Consider the following 15,672-nt stretch of genomic DNA (forward strand, 5'->3'; position numbering starts at 1 on the left):
CGTATTTGTAACAAAAAATATTGTTACAAAATGTCGAAATTTTGAAACAAAAGTTTTTTGTAACAAAAAAAGGGGTCCATTGCAGCAAGTCCCGTTACAAAAAATTTTTGTAACGAAAAATAGAATTGTTACAATTCAATACCATCTTTTGTAACAATTTTTCCTGATATAAAAAACCAGAAGCCGTTACAAAAGTGGTAACAAATTTTGATCTTGAAGGTATTTTTCATGACAGTCAATTTTTTTCCTATCAAAAAATTTTGTTACAAAATGTAACATGATTTTGTAACATTTTTTTTAGTTACGAAAGCAAATTAATTATTTTATAACAATTTTTTTATTACAAATTACATGCATAATTTACTATATTATTTTTTAAATTAACTAATATATTAACGCTTTTAATAAGCAAGTTTACATGTATATAATATGCAAAAACATACATAAGTCAAACAAGATCCTTTTAGCTAAAATTGTCTTGAAACAAAATAGCATTAGCTAGTGAGTACATTGATTAGTTCAACCAAAACATAAAAGTTCTAACATAAAAGTTCAACCAAAACATAAAAGTTCTAACATAGATTGGTGTCTCTATGCATCAAAACATTCTTGAGCCCTCAAGGTAGCATATGGTCACCATTTCAGCACTCCTATAAATAAGAAAAACTGAAACAAAAAAGTTAGAAACAAGATATAACACTAATTATAATTTTTCCACTAAGTTTTATCCAAAATGTTTAGAAAACTTTCGGCATAACCTCCCCTAAAAGTTGGATATTTCCACCGTCCACGGTTCCAACAAACACAACCAATTCACAACTAGCACCCTTTCAAATAACACAATGCAGTTTAATTGAGCAACCAAATAGGACAACAACCAAATAGTGAATAACAAAACCCGAAGCTTCCAGCTTCCAACAACCAAAACAGTGAAGCACTTAGCCGGATAATCAATCAATTGAGCTTAGCAACAGTTAAAAACCAAAAGCAATTAAATGCCAACTCAATCAATTAATTGAATCAAAGATGACTATTGAAAATAGCTTAAAATAAATTTCGGCAGCATTTCAGCAGTAAATTTGCCTATTTCACAATTTTAATCAATCAATTCAAATTCCATATGAATTTTTTGACAGTTAAAAACACAAAAAATCATAATGAATTCATAGGAAGGAAGTAAATAAGCAAATTCCAGCAAAAAAATGAGGAAACAATTAAAACCAATCCAACCAGCAAGAAGCAGAGCAGCATCAGCAGAACAGCAATCAATGGCCCATCATACAGCACCCAAAACAGTAAAATGAACAAAGATAATGGATTTAGGCAGCATTCTATTCATTGAAGTCAATAACCATTACACTTGCAAGTAGCAGCAGCATAGCAATTTATCCATTAATTCAACAGAAAATCAATCAAGTCAAACTAAATGATTTTAGCAATAGATTTATCAATAAAACCAATCTCAGTTCAGCAACCATCATCTATTCCAACACAAACAACAATAACTTAGTAGCATTTCTTTTCTCATTGAATTTAACAATCATTCAGTAAGCAAGCAATGAGGGGGACAAATCAGTAGCAACCAACAACAAATATAGAGCAGCAATAACAACTTAATGTGAGAAATTATTCAACAACAAATGCACACACAAATACAAGGATTACTTAAATGACTCATCATGCTTATTCACATAAGTCTGCAGTGAAACCACTTACCGTTTCACTTAAGAGGCTTGTAACAACAGCTTTTTTATCAACTTCTTTCTCATTCTCCCTTTCAGGCTCACTGTCAGTACTGGTAGGAGGTGGAAGTGCTGAAGCACCAAACATGGCTTCGTCATGAGCAGCTTGGATTTGTTCCTCCCTTCTTGCCTTGATAAGAAGATGGATTCGATCTATGTTTAGTCTTCCATACATAGATGATGCATGTATGTTAACAAGGAACAAAACTGACTATTCATGAATATAAGTAGAGGAATATACCTCTATTTTAGAATACTAAAAACTCTGGCCAATTTGCTTGACCAAGGAAGCATCATCTTCAGCCACTGTAGATAGGTGGGCAAATACAATCAGTTCAATTAAGTTTCAGGCTTCAAGCCAAACCCCAAACCAGTACTCATTATCATTTATAAGAAAAAATATCATTGGCATTCAATAATTAAAAGAATCACCATGACTAAGCAATGAACAATTAAAATCAGTAAGTATTGGTGGTATTAACAAGCACACAACAACAGTACTCAATATTGGATCAATTAAAAATGAAGTTTACATTATCAGGATTCAGGACCCTGTGTTGCATTATCAGGAAAACATAGAAAGATTAAAAAAACTGTCCATTTTAAAACAGATTGTATTTGCAATGAAGAAATCTGGGCAAATTTATTTAGAATAATGAAATTGGCAAACAAGTCTAACCTTTAATTTCCTCATCTTCAAGAGGCGCATCCTTGTCAATGAAAGCAGCTCCGACACCTAGAAGAACAAAACCCGGCATAAACGAACCATGGTCGGAACCCAAACTGGAGTGGGATAGGGTTTGGCGGCTGCAAGGGAGTCCTTCAGCGGCTGCAGCAGCGATTTTCCAACGCCATTTGATGAGGCAGAACAGCAACGGCAACTTCCTCCGCCGTCACCTCTTCTCTTCCGGCGACAAGCTCCAGCTGAAAGGATGGTCGAGCTCCCTTCTAACAATGGCAACGATGTTACTTTCTCCCTTTCTGCCTAGTTCAATGGCGACGGCTCGGCTGGGGTTTGGTGGCAGTGATTTCTTTGTCGGCGACCACAAGATGCGGCTTCTCGATCGTGTCTCTCCTCAAGCTCCCACAAGCGATGGCGACGGACTCAGAGGCGGCGGCGATGGCACGCACAGCAGCAGTCCGTGATGGTGACGATGGCGGCGCTGGCTTCTTGGCGAGGACCATGGCGGCGTTGGCTTCGTGGCGAAGATGATGGCCTCTGCAGGAACACTTAGAGACGATGACGAACGCAAGGACAGAGACTTCTCCTTTCTTGTGCATGCTATCTGGTCCCTGACGACGGTGGTTCAGCCATGGTTTAGCGGACAGAGGAGAAGAGAAAGGAGCAGAAGAGGAAGAAGAGAAGGGTGATTTGGGTAGCTGAGGCAGTGAGCTCGCTGAGGAGCAAAGGGGGTGAACGGTGGTGATGAGGTGGTGATGATCAAACTTGTTGATAATGGCTGAATGGGGGATGAAGTTGCTATGAAGAGGAGGAAAAGTGAAAGGGAGAGGCTGCGCTAGGGTTCCTGGGTAAAAGGGGAAAATTATGGGTTAATTAGGGTTAGGGTTTATAGGATTTAATTTGGGAATTAGGGTTTAATTTGGGACAAAAGTGAAATTAAGAATTTTGGGTAAATTGGGGTTGGTAAATTTTTAATAAAATTAAAGTATATTGTATAAATTTAAAATCTAATTTAATCTCTTAAAATTACTTTAAAAATACTACTTAATTATCAATTTATTAATCAGCTTTTAATCAAGTATTCTAATTTAAAATTAGAAATAATATAATTTATTTTCTATTTATAAAAATTAAAGTATTAAATTCTAAAATCTCAATTATTTAAATTAGATCATATAAAATTCTTATTATTTTTATTTGCTAAACTTTATTATTTAAATATAGAAAATAATTTGATAATTATAAAATCCGATAAAATCTTAAATTACTTTAAATTCAATTAATCAAAATTTACTTTCATTATCTTTAATAAAATAATTTCTGAGATTAAAGTACTTAATAAATAAATAAATCAAAATTAGCTCTTAATAAAATTTTTTCTGAAATTTATGCATCTTACAACGCACACGACGGGACGAAGACCATCGAAGACCACCAGGCCGCCGCTCACAACACAACGGCGGAGGAGACGGTAATAACAGACGAGATGACGACGAGGAGAACGTTTTCCAAAAACTACGCCAGTCCTTCTTCTTCCGACAAGATCTCCATTGCGCTTCTTGGAGTGGTAGACGGCGCAGAGTGTTCGTGAGTGAGGAGTGGGGAGACTTAGGATTTTTTACTACAGTGTATCCCTTTTTACAGCTTTTAGTATTTTTTTCTTTTATATTTAGTTACTTTTATTTATATTTATAATTTAATAAAATTTCTTTAAGTGACATAAATTAATTTTTAGTTAATTTTAAAAACTGATTATTAATAAATATTATATATTAATTATTTAAAAGAATATAAAATAATATTTATAATTTTTAAAAATTAATGAATACATACATTACGTAAAAAATTTTAATTTTTGAAACAAAATAAAATTATTTTTAAAAAATATATACACACTTTTTTTTATTTTTAAGGTGTTTAACATTTTGAAAAAAGAATTTGTTATAAAATATACTTATATTTTATGACAAATAATTAACTTGTTACAAACAATATTGAATTTGTAACAAATTAATTTTTTGTTACAAAACAATTAGAGTTTTTGAAACAAAAAGTTGTTTTGTTACAAAACAATTGGAGTTTTTTAAACAAAAATAAAAATTGTTACAAAATGTTTTGAATTTTTGCAACTTATTTTTTTTGTTACAAATTATTACAATATTTTGTAACAAAACATTATATCGTTACAAAAACTAACATAATTTGTAACAAAATAAAACAGATTGTTACAAAATATTATCATGTTTTGTAACAACTTGTAATGTTGTTACAAAATATTATTCTTTTGTAACAATAAAAAATTGTTATTACAAAATACTATTTTTTTGTAACAATTTTAAATTTGATACAAATTTTTTGTTACAAATGTTCCATTTTGTTGTAGTGATTGCAAGTTTCATGGACTTCCATCAGAAGATCCTTTTCAGTTCTTAACTGAATTCTCGCAGATCTGTGATACTGTTAAGACCAATGGTGTTGATCCCAAGGTCTACAAGCTTATGATTTTCCCTTTTGCTGTAAGAGACAGAGCTAGAATATGGTTGGACTCTCAACCTAGAGATAGCCTGAACTCTTGGGATAAGTTAGTCACGGCTTTCTTAGCCAAATTCTTTCCTCCTCAAAAGCTGAGCAAGCTTAGAGTGGATGTTCAAACCTTCAGGCAGAAAGAAGGTGAATCCCTCTATGAATCTTGGGAAAGATACAAGCAACTGACCAAAAAGTGTCATTCTAACATGCTCTAAGAATTGACCATCTTGGATATATTCTATGATGGTCTGTCTGAATTGTCTAAGATGTCATTGGACCATTCTGCAGGTGGATCTATTCACCTGAAGAAAACGCCTGCAGAAGCTCAGGAACTCATTGAAATGGTTGCAAATAACCAGTTCATGTACACCTCTGAAAGGAATCCTGTGAATAATGGGATGCCTCAGAAGAAGGGAGTTCTTGAAATTGATGCTCTGAATGCCATATTGGCTCAGAACAAAATATTGACTCAGTAAGTCAACATGATTTCTCAGAGTCTGAATGGATTGCAAAATGCATCCAACAATACTAAAGAAGCATCTTCTGAAGAAGAAGCTTATGATCCTGAGAGCCCTACAATGGCAGAGGTGAATTACATGGGTGAAGCCTATGGAAACACCTATAATCCCTCATGGAGAAATCATCCAAATTTCTCATGGAAGGATCAACAAAAGCCTCAAAAAGGCTTTAACAATAATAATGGTGGAAGAAATAGGTTTAGCAATGGCAAGCCTTTTCCATCATCCTCTCATCAACAGACAGAGAATTCTGAGCAGAACCCATCTAGCTTAGCAAATATAGTCTCTGATCTATCTAAGACCACTCTCAGTTTCATGAATAAAATAAGGTCCTCCATCAGAAATTTAGAGGCACAAGTGAGCCATCTGAGTAAAAGAGTCATTGAAACTCCTCCTAGTACTCTCCCAAGCAATACAGAAGAGAATCTAAAAAGAGAGTGCAAGGCCATAACCTTACTTGGTGTGGCCGAACCTAGAGAGGAGGAGGAGGACGTGAATCCCAGTGAGGAAGACCTCATAGGACGTCCTCTGGACAAAAAGGTGTTCCTAATTGAGGAACCTAACGAATCTGAGGCTCATCTAGAGACCATAGAGATTCCATTGAACCTACTTCTGCCATTCATGAGCTCTGATAACTATTCCTCCTCTGAAGAGGATGAAGATATTACTGAAGAGCAAGTTGCTAAGTACCTTGGAGCAATCATGAAGCTGAATGCCAAGTTATTTGGTACTGAGACTTGGGTGGATGAATACCCCTTGCTCACCAATGAACTGAATAACTTGATTAGGCAAACATTACCTCAAAAGAAAGATGATCCTGAAAGGTTCTTAATACCTTGTACCATAGGCACCATGACCTTTGAGAAGGCTCTGTGTGACCTGGGGTCAGGCATAAACCACATGCCACTCTCTGTAATGGAAAAATTGGGAATCTTTGAGGTTCAAGCTGCAAGAATCTCACTAGAGATGGCAGACAAATCAATGAAACAGGCTTACGGACTAGTAGAGGACGTGCTAGTGAAGGTTGAAGGCCTTTACATCCCTACTGATTTTATAATCCTAGACACTGGGAAAGATGAGAATGAATCCATCATCCTTGGCAGACCTTTCCTAGCCACAGAAAAAGCTGTGATTGATGTTGACAGAGGAGAGTTGGTCCTTCAATTGAATGAGGACTACCTTGTATTCAAGACTCAAGGTTCTCCTTCTGTACACATGGAGAAAAAGCATCTCTCAATACAGAATCAAACAAAGCCCCCACATTCAAACTCTAAGTTTGATATTGGGAGGCCACAACCAACTCTAAGTTTGGCGTTGAGAGGCCACAACCAAACTCTAAGTTTGTTGTTGGGAGGCCCCAACCATGCTCTGAATATCTGTGAGGCTCCATGAGAGCCCACTATCAAGCTATTGACATTAAAGAAGCACTTATTGGGAGGCAACCCAATTTTTATTTATCTATGTCATTTTATGTTTTCTTTAGGTTGATAATCATGTAGAGTCACAAAAATAACTACAAAAATCAAAGCAAATTCAAAAACAGCATTAAAAATAGCACACCCTGGAGGATAAGCTTACTGGCGTTTAAACGCCAGTAAGATTAGCAGAATGGGCATTAAACGCCCAGTCTGGCACCATTCTGGGCGTTTAACACCAGAAATGGGCACCAGACTGGCGTTTAACGCTAGAACAGAGCACCAAGTTGGCGTTAAACGCTAGGAAAGGTATAAAAGCTGGTGTTTAACGCCAGAAATAGGCATCAGTCTGGCGTTAAACACCAGAATTGCACTCTAAGGGCGTTTTTGCACGCCTAAATGGAGCAGGGATGAGAAGTCCTTGAACCCTCAGGATCTATGGACCCCACAGGATCCCCGCCTACCCCACCTCTCTCTCTCTCCCCCTCACATATCTCTATAACACTCTACCCAAAACACCACTCACCTATCAAATGCTATCCTCTTCCCTATATTCTCTTCACTAATCACCTCCATCCCTCTTCCCCAAAATCCCCATATACCTCACTTTTCAAATTCAAACACTTTTCCCTCCCAAACCCACCTAATTCCATTCGGCCACTCTCCCTCTCTTTTCCTATAAATACCCCTCTTCACTCCTTCATTTTCACACTTCACAATCACCTTATACCCCCTTAGCCGAACCTATCTCTCGTTGCCCTCTCCTCCAATTCTTCTTCTTCTACTTCTTTCTTTCTTCTTTTGCTCGAGGACGAGCAAACTTTTAAGTTTGGTGTGGTAAAAGCATTACTTTTTATTTTTCCATAACCATTTATGGCACCTAAGGCCGGAGAAACCTCTAGAAAGAGGAAAGGGAAGGTAAAAGCTTTCACCTCTGAGTCATGGGAGATAGAGAGATTCATCTCGAAGGTCCATCAAGACCACTTCTATGAAGTTGTGGCAAAAAAGAAAGTGACCCCTGAGGTCCCTTTCATACTCAAGAAGAATGAGTATCCGGAGATCCAACATGAGATCCGAAGAAGAGGTTAGGAAGTTCTCATCAACCCCATTCAACAAGTCAAAATCTTAATGGTTCAAGAGTTCTATGCCAATGCATGGATCACTAGGAACCATGATCAAAGTATGAACCCGAATCCAAAGAATTGGCTTACAATGCTTCGGGGAAAATTCTTAGATTTCAGTCCAAAAAATGTATGGTTGGCGTTCAACTTGCCAATGATGCAAGAAAATGTACGCCCCTACACTAGAAAGGTCAACTTTGATAAAAGATTGGACTAAGTCCTCATGGACATATGTGTGGAAGGAGCTCAATGAAAAAGAGACTCAAGAGGCAAGCCAGTTCAATTGAGAAGATCGGATCTTAAGCCTGTGGCTAGAAGATGGTTGGAGTTCATCCAATGCTCCATCATTCCTACTAGCAACCGATCCGAAGTAACTGTGGTTCGGGCCATCATGATCCATAGTATCATGATTGGGGAAGAAGTGGAAGTTCATGAGATCATACCCCTAGAACTCTATAAGGTGGCAGACAAGTCCTCCACTTTGGCAAGGTTAGCCTTTCCTCATCTCATTTGTCACCTACGCAATTCGGCTGGGATTGACATAGAAGGAGACATCCTCATTGAAGAGGACAAGCCCATCACTAAGAAAAGGATGGAGCAAACAAGAGAGCCCACTCATGGACCTCAACAAGAGCATGAGAAAATTCCTCATCAAGAAATCCCTGAGATGCCTCAAGGGATGCATTTTCCTCCACACAACTATTAGGAGCAACTCAACACCTCTTTGGAAGGCTTGAGTTACAACATGGACCAACTAAGGGTGGAGCACCAAGAGCACTCCATCATTCTCCATGAGATTAGAGAAGATCAAAGAGCTATGAGGGAGGAGCAACAAAGGCAAGGAAGAGACATAGAGGAGCTCAGGCGTTCCATTGAATCTTCAAGAGGAAGAATTAGCTGCCATCACTAAGGTGGACCCGTTCTTTGATTTCCTTGTTCTTATTTTTCTATTTTTCAAATTTAATGCTTTATGTTTGTCTATGTTTGTGTCTTTACTACATGATCATTAGTGTCTAGTGTCTATGCCTTAAAGCTATGAATAATTCCATGAATCCTTCACCTTTCTTAAATAAAAAATGTGCCTAATTACAAAAAAAACAAGAAGTACTTGAATTTTAAATTTTATCTTGAAATTAGTTTAATTATTTTGATGTGGTGGCAATACTTTTTGTTTTCTGAATGAATGCTTGAACAATGCATATTTTTGATAGTGAAGTTTATGAATGTTAAAATTGTTGGCTCTTGAAAGAATGATGAACAAAGAGAAATGTTATTGATAATCTAAAAAATCATGAAATTGATTCTTGAAGCAAGAAAAAGCAGTGAAAAAGAAAAAGTAGCGAAAAAAATGACAAAAAAAAGAAAAAGAAAGAACAAGAAAAAGCAAGCAGAAAAAGTCAATAGTCCTTTAAACCAAAAAGCAAGGGTAAAAGGGATCCAAGGCTTTGAGCATTAATGGATAGGAGGGCCTAAAGGAATAAAATTCTGGCCTAAGTGGCTAAATCAAGCTGTCCCTAACCATGTGCTTATGTCATGAAGGTCCAAGTGAAAAGCTTGAGACTGAGTGGTTAAAGTCGTGATCCAAAACAAAAAGAGTGTGCTTAAGAACTCTGGACACCTCTAACTGGGGACTTTAGCAAAGCTGAGTCACAATCTAAAAAGGTTCACCCAGTTATGTGTCTGTGGCATTTATGTATCCAGTGGTAATACTGGAAAACAAAATGCTTAGGGCCACGGCCAAGACTCATAAAGTAGCTATGTTCAAGAATCAATGTACTCAACTAGGAGAATCAATAATACTATCTAAAATTCTGAGTTCCCATAGATGCCAATCATTCTGAATTTCAAAGGATAAAGTGAGATGCCAAAACTGTTCAGAGGCAAAAAGCTACTAGCCCCGCTCATCTAATTGGGACTAAGTTTCATTGATATTGTGAGATTCATTGTATGTTCTTTTCTTTTTATCCTAATTTGTTTTCAGTTTCTTGGGGACAAGCAACAATTTAAGTTTGGTGTTGTGATGAGCGGATAATTTATAGGCTTTTTGGCATTGTTTTTAGGTAGTTTTTAATAGGATCTAGCTACTTTTTGGTATATTTTTATTAGTTTTTAAGCAAAATTCACATTTCTGGACTTTACTATGAGTTTGTGTGTTTTTCTATGATTTCAAGTATTTTCTGGCTGAAATTGACGGACCTGAGCAAAAATCTGATTCAGAGGCTGAAAAAGGACTGCTGATGATGTTGGATTCTAACCTCTCTGCACTCGAAATGTATTTTTTGGAGCTACATAACCCCAAATGGCGCGCTCTCAATTGCGTTGGAAAGTAGACATCCAGGGCTTTCCAGAAATATATAATAGTCCATACTTTGCTCGAGTTTTGATGATGCAAACTGGCGTTCAAATGCCAACTTCCTGCCCTATTCTGGCGTTAAACGCCAGAACCATGATACAAGCTGGAGTTAAACGTCCAAACTGGCATAAAAGCTGGCGTTTAACTCCAAGAAAAGTCTCTACACATGAAAGCTTCAATTTTCAGCCCAAGCACACACCAAGTGGGCCCGGAAGTGGATTTCTGCATCATTTACTTATTTCTGTAAACCCTAGTAACTAGTCTAGTATAAATAGGACCTTTTACTATTGTATTTACATCTTTAGGACTTTTGGAACATCTTTGGATCATTTTTAGTCCTTAGACATTGGGGGATGGCCTCACAGCCATGCTTGGACCTTCATCACTTATGTATCTTCAACGGTGGAGTTTCTACACCTTATAGATTAAGGTGTGGAGCTCTGTTGTTCCTCGAGTATTAATACAAAGTACTATTGTTCTTTTATTCAATTTACACTTATTCTTATTCTAAAATATTCATTCGTACCCAAGAACATGATGAATGTGATGATTTTGTGACGCTCATCACCATTCTCAACCTATGAACGCGTGCCTGACAACCAGTCTGTTCTACATGAAAACAAGCTTGAATGTATATCTCTTGGATTCCTGGTCCATGACGCATGGTTGCCTCTCCTAACAACAGAGCCTTCCATTCCGTGAGATCAGAGTCTTCGTGGTATAAGCTAGAATTAATTGATAGCATTCTTGAGATCCGAAAAGTTTAAACCTTGTTTGTGGTATTCCGAGTAGGATCTGGGAAGGGATGACTGTGACGAGCTTCAAACTTATGACTATTGGGTGTAGTGACAGACGCAAAAGGATCATTGGATCTTATTCCGATACAAGTGAGAACCCACAGATGATTAGCCCTACGCAACCCGTAGCTGGACCATTTTCACTGAGAGGATGGATGGTAGCCATTGACAACGGTGATCCCCCTACATACAGCTTGCCATGGGAAGAAGTATGAATGATTGAATAAAGATAGTAGGAAAGTGGAGATCTAGAAGGAATAACGCATCTCCATACGCTTATCTGAAATTCCCACCAATGAATTACATAAGTATCTCTATCTTTATTTCATGTTTATTTATCTTTTAATTATCAAAACTCCATAACCATTTGAATCCGTACGACTGAGATTTACAAGATGACCATAGCTTACTTCAAGCCGACAATCTCCGTGGGTTCGACACTTACTCGCGTAAGGTTTATTACTTGGACGACCCAGTGCACTTGCTGATTAGTTGTACGAAGTTGTGAAAGAGAGTTGAGATTACAATTGTGCGTACCAAGTTGTTGGTGTCATCGAGATCACAATTTCGTGCACCACATACCTGGACTAGCCAGTCTTCCATGCTGTTATTTATTGCAAAAGCATAGGAGTGTGCTTGATCTAGAGGAACAACCTCGACCCCTGCATTGCATTTATTTCCGTTAGAATTCTTGCATAAGGATGTATGTTATACATTTACCAAAGTAATATAACTAGTATGGTTTTTCAAACTTTTCATAGCATGGTTTTCCTAGCGTTGATTTATTGTGGTGATTTGAAAAAATGTAAAGGCGCTTCACATGAATCTAGTTGCACGACTCCGGTGGGGCGGAAGTGAATTTTGTGATGGTTAGACCCCAAACCCTAATGGCATCTGGCATGAAAACACTCAATTCTTTGCAAGAAGCTAGGGGAAAGCAAGTTACCATAAGTGAGGTACGGAGTGGGGAATTTGTCAAACAAAGGCAGTTGCATAAAGAGTAATGCTGACTTATAACAGACGAAAGGTGATACGGAATTTACAAAACAATTCAATATCCATAGAACTACCGACAAGTGCATCGTGTCGTATCAAGTAATAAACTCACGGTGAATGAGGTTGATCTCATGAGGATTAACGGATTAAACAAGCAATGGTTGATTAATTATTCTAGTTAGATGGTCAGAATTGGGTGATGAGTAATTAAATGACAAGAAATAAATGAAAGCAATAAAATGACAACAAAATAAATGACATGAATGTAAAGTGCTAAAAAGTTAAAATGCAAGAAAAGTAAAGTACAGAAAAGTAAAGTACAAGAAAGTAAAGTGCAAGCAAATAAAGTACAAGAAAGTAAATAACTAGAATTAAGAATGAATGGAACATTGGGATTAAGAGATATTACATTCTAAGGATCAATAAATTTCATCTCCTTTTCAATCATGCATTCATTAATTTCTTGGCAAATCATAAGTAATTGAATTCCAATGTCTTGGCAATTCAATTTCTCTTAACTTGATTAATTGCCAATGATCTAATTGCTCATGAAGAACAAAGAATCTTTCTAAAGAAATAATAAAAAAATAATTAAAGATGAAGAACAAAGAATCTTTCTAAAGAAATAATAAAAGAATAATTAAAGATGAAGAATGAAAATAAATTAATCCATTAAATTACAATAGAGCTCTCTTTCCCAATAAAGAGAGTTAAAAATTCATAACTAAATATTTACAAAAATGGGTGAAAGAAAATGGAAGAGAAGAAGAGAATGAGAGTGAAGAGAGAGTCCGAAGACTCCCCTCCAAGTTGTGTTTAAAGTGTGGAGTGTATCCTAAATTATAAATTCAAATAAAATTCAAATTACAATTAAATGCAATTCAACTAAGTACTTCTAAATGATTCTTGTGACCTTGATGGTTGGCAATTGTGGCTTGAATGAATGTTGGAATTGTATTGGGCTTGTGAAGATTTTATTCTCTTCTTGGAGGTATGAAGAATTGAAGAATAAATGAAGGAATTGGGGTACTGGAAGTGGCTCAATAGGGAGTGTCTTTAAAGTGGCACTTTGGTGACACTTTGGGCTTTTGAGGGCTTGGAACTCTTGCTGGTGGAAGTGTGGCCCAGTGTGCTACTTCCCTTGTATACCCTCCACATGGCCAAATTGCAATAATTTGTCCTCTGGAAAGTTGGCCCAGCGCGCCACTTCCTAGGCACGCCCTCCACACGCCCAGATTGCCCTTTTGGGGGGCTCAAAGGCGTGTAGTTTTAGACACGCCACTCCACACGCCAAGCACACACACACACCACACACACGCCACCCACACTTGAGTTCACACGCCATAGTGCACGCTTCAGGGGCCACGCTTTCATGGGCCACGCTTTCAAAAAGTGGCTGAAGGCTCAAAGTGTGGCCTAACCTTCAAAGTGTGTCGAAAATTATTTTTTGCTTCTTTTGAGCTTGTTTTGTGCTTTTTGCTTCTTTTTTTATTATTTACTATAAAATTCATTAAATTAAAATATCAAAGAAATATACAACTTAAGCATTAAAACACTCCATAATTAAGCATTATGCATTAATTTTTATATGAAAAAGTATAGAAAAACACATGATGCGCATGCATCACAACACCTAACTTAAACTTTGCTTGTCCTCAAGCAAATAAAGAATCATGCAATACAATTTGACAATTCAAGGTGAGAAAAGCAGCAATTTAATATTTATGGTTGGCTAGTTTACTATGTATGCAACAATCACAAAATGATTGACATTTCTATCTAAGTCACTTTATGAAATCTTTTCTTTATATTCCTTCCTTGAAATAATTTTTTCATCTTTTTCTTAGCTTAGCTTCTTGGGTGCTTTGCAGCATTTTGTTTTTAGCTTTGACTCTTAATGCTTTGTTTTCAAGTATTACCACTTGATACATAAGCACCATAAACATTTAATTAGAAGACTCTTTAAACTCATTTGTTTCTTTTTTTTTTTTACTCTCTAGTCATTGATGCTCAGAGTCTTGAGCTTTGAGGGAGTGCTTTGCACTTGAACCTAGCCTTTACTTTAAGTGTTTTGTTTTCAAGATTTTTGCTTGATACATAAACACCACAAGTACTTGACTAATGAATTGTCATTGGTACTCAGAGCCTTCAACTTTCTCATTCTTTCCCTTTTACTTTACTTGATCTTTAATTGATTTTCTTCTTCAAGGTTTTCACAATTTTAAAATCTTATAACATGTTCTAGATGAAAACTTCAATCAAATAAACTCAAACATGATGAGCTAGAATAGTCATGCTAGCCTTCCAATACTCATATGCACATGCTAGCTTCTTGTTTAATTACCTTGTTTGTTTATGATCATGATGCTTAATTACTTTGACTAACAAATTTCAAGATGGTAGTTATGATGTAAAGGCAACTTGTTACAATTAAAAAATCAGACTATGCTTATTCAAGAGGAATAACAAACATGCATATAGAAGAGATAGAAGACAATCATGCTTGGAATTGAATGTACAGAGAACAAATAAGAGGAAAAAGAACTTAACCACCTTGTAGTTCTTCATCATTGTTGTTGTCATTTTTCTCATATTCTCTCCCTCCAACAGTAAACTTAGAATAATTGCTTGACCTCAAGCAACAAATAAAATAGTGGTGATGGAATTTATGATTAATCATGAATATCTTCAAGAAGAAATGTGAGTAATACCTGTGTTTAAGCAAGCAAAATTAAAAATAACAATAAAGGCCACACAGAAACAAAGACAATTGATTGCATTAATAAGTTGGTTGTGCATTGTACATTGCATAAAAGTAAATGGCAATACCAAACTTTGTGACACTTTCATTTGAAAAATGATGCAAGTACCCAGTGAGAATTTGGAAATCAATTTGTTGCATGGCAACACAAACTTATTGTATACAATTATATGCCAATTTATTTGAAAGTAAACTAAGTAAAGAAAGGAATTGTTACCCATGGTTAGGTTGCCTCCCATCAAGCGCTCTTTTAATTTCATTAGCATCAATTAGTTAAGAGAAATGACTTCAAGGGAGAAGAGGAGAAAATTGATGTCCTCTGTTTTGATTGCCTCCTAACAAGCTTTCTTTTGTTATTATCTTGATTCAACTTGCTTGTTGGGGTAGAGGTTGGATTGTTCTTTGTTGGTCTTCTCTTTTTTATGGATATTATCTTTTGTTCCTTGGCCACCATCCTTCTTTTAGTGCTTTCTTTGATTGCCTTCACTTCTTTGATTTCAATACTTGAGTTTTGTGAGATGGTCGAAGTATTTCCTTCATCAAGAACTTCTTGGAGTGATGGTTCAATGAAATTAACTACCATGCAATCCTCTTATTTATTCTCTTGTTTGATTTTCTCCCTTTCTTTTGTAAGGTCATGCATTTCTTCTTTCGGTAGTGAGTTTGTACGTTTCTTTATCACCTCTAGTAGCATCTGTGGATATAGAATCCTAGACTTATATGCCTCGACAACCTCCTTCTTCATTGAAATTTTACTTGGT

The 15,672-nt window shown here is 36.4% G+C and overlaps 1 long non-coding RNA gene across 1 annotated transcript; it reads right to left on the reverse strand.

Moving 5' to 3' along the window:
* Window positions 1-501: 501 nt before the first annotated feature.
* Window positions 502-2,050, reverse strand: LOC112770808 (uncharacterized). Its single transcript, XR_003186733.3, has 3 exons — window positions 1,984-2,050; window positions 1,717-1,872; window positions 502-650 (listed from the first exon to the last, which is right to left on the reverse strand). It is a non-coding gene; the product is annotated as an uncharacterized lncRNA (long non-coding RNA).
* Between the last annotated feature and the right edge of the window lie 13,622 nt (window positions 2,051-15,672).

This window comes from Arachis hypogaea, chromosome 3 (genome assembly GCF_003086295.3).
Source record: "Arachis hypogaea cultivar Tifrunner chromosome 3, arahy.Tifrunner.gnm2.J5K5, whole genome shotgun sequence".
In the NCBI taxonomy this organism is placed as follows: domain Eukaryota; kingdom Viridiplantae; phylum Streptophyta; class Magnoliopsida; order Fabales; family Fabaceae; genus Arachis; species Arachis hypogaea.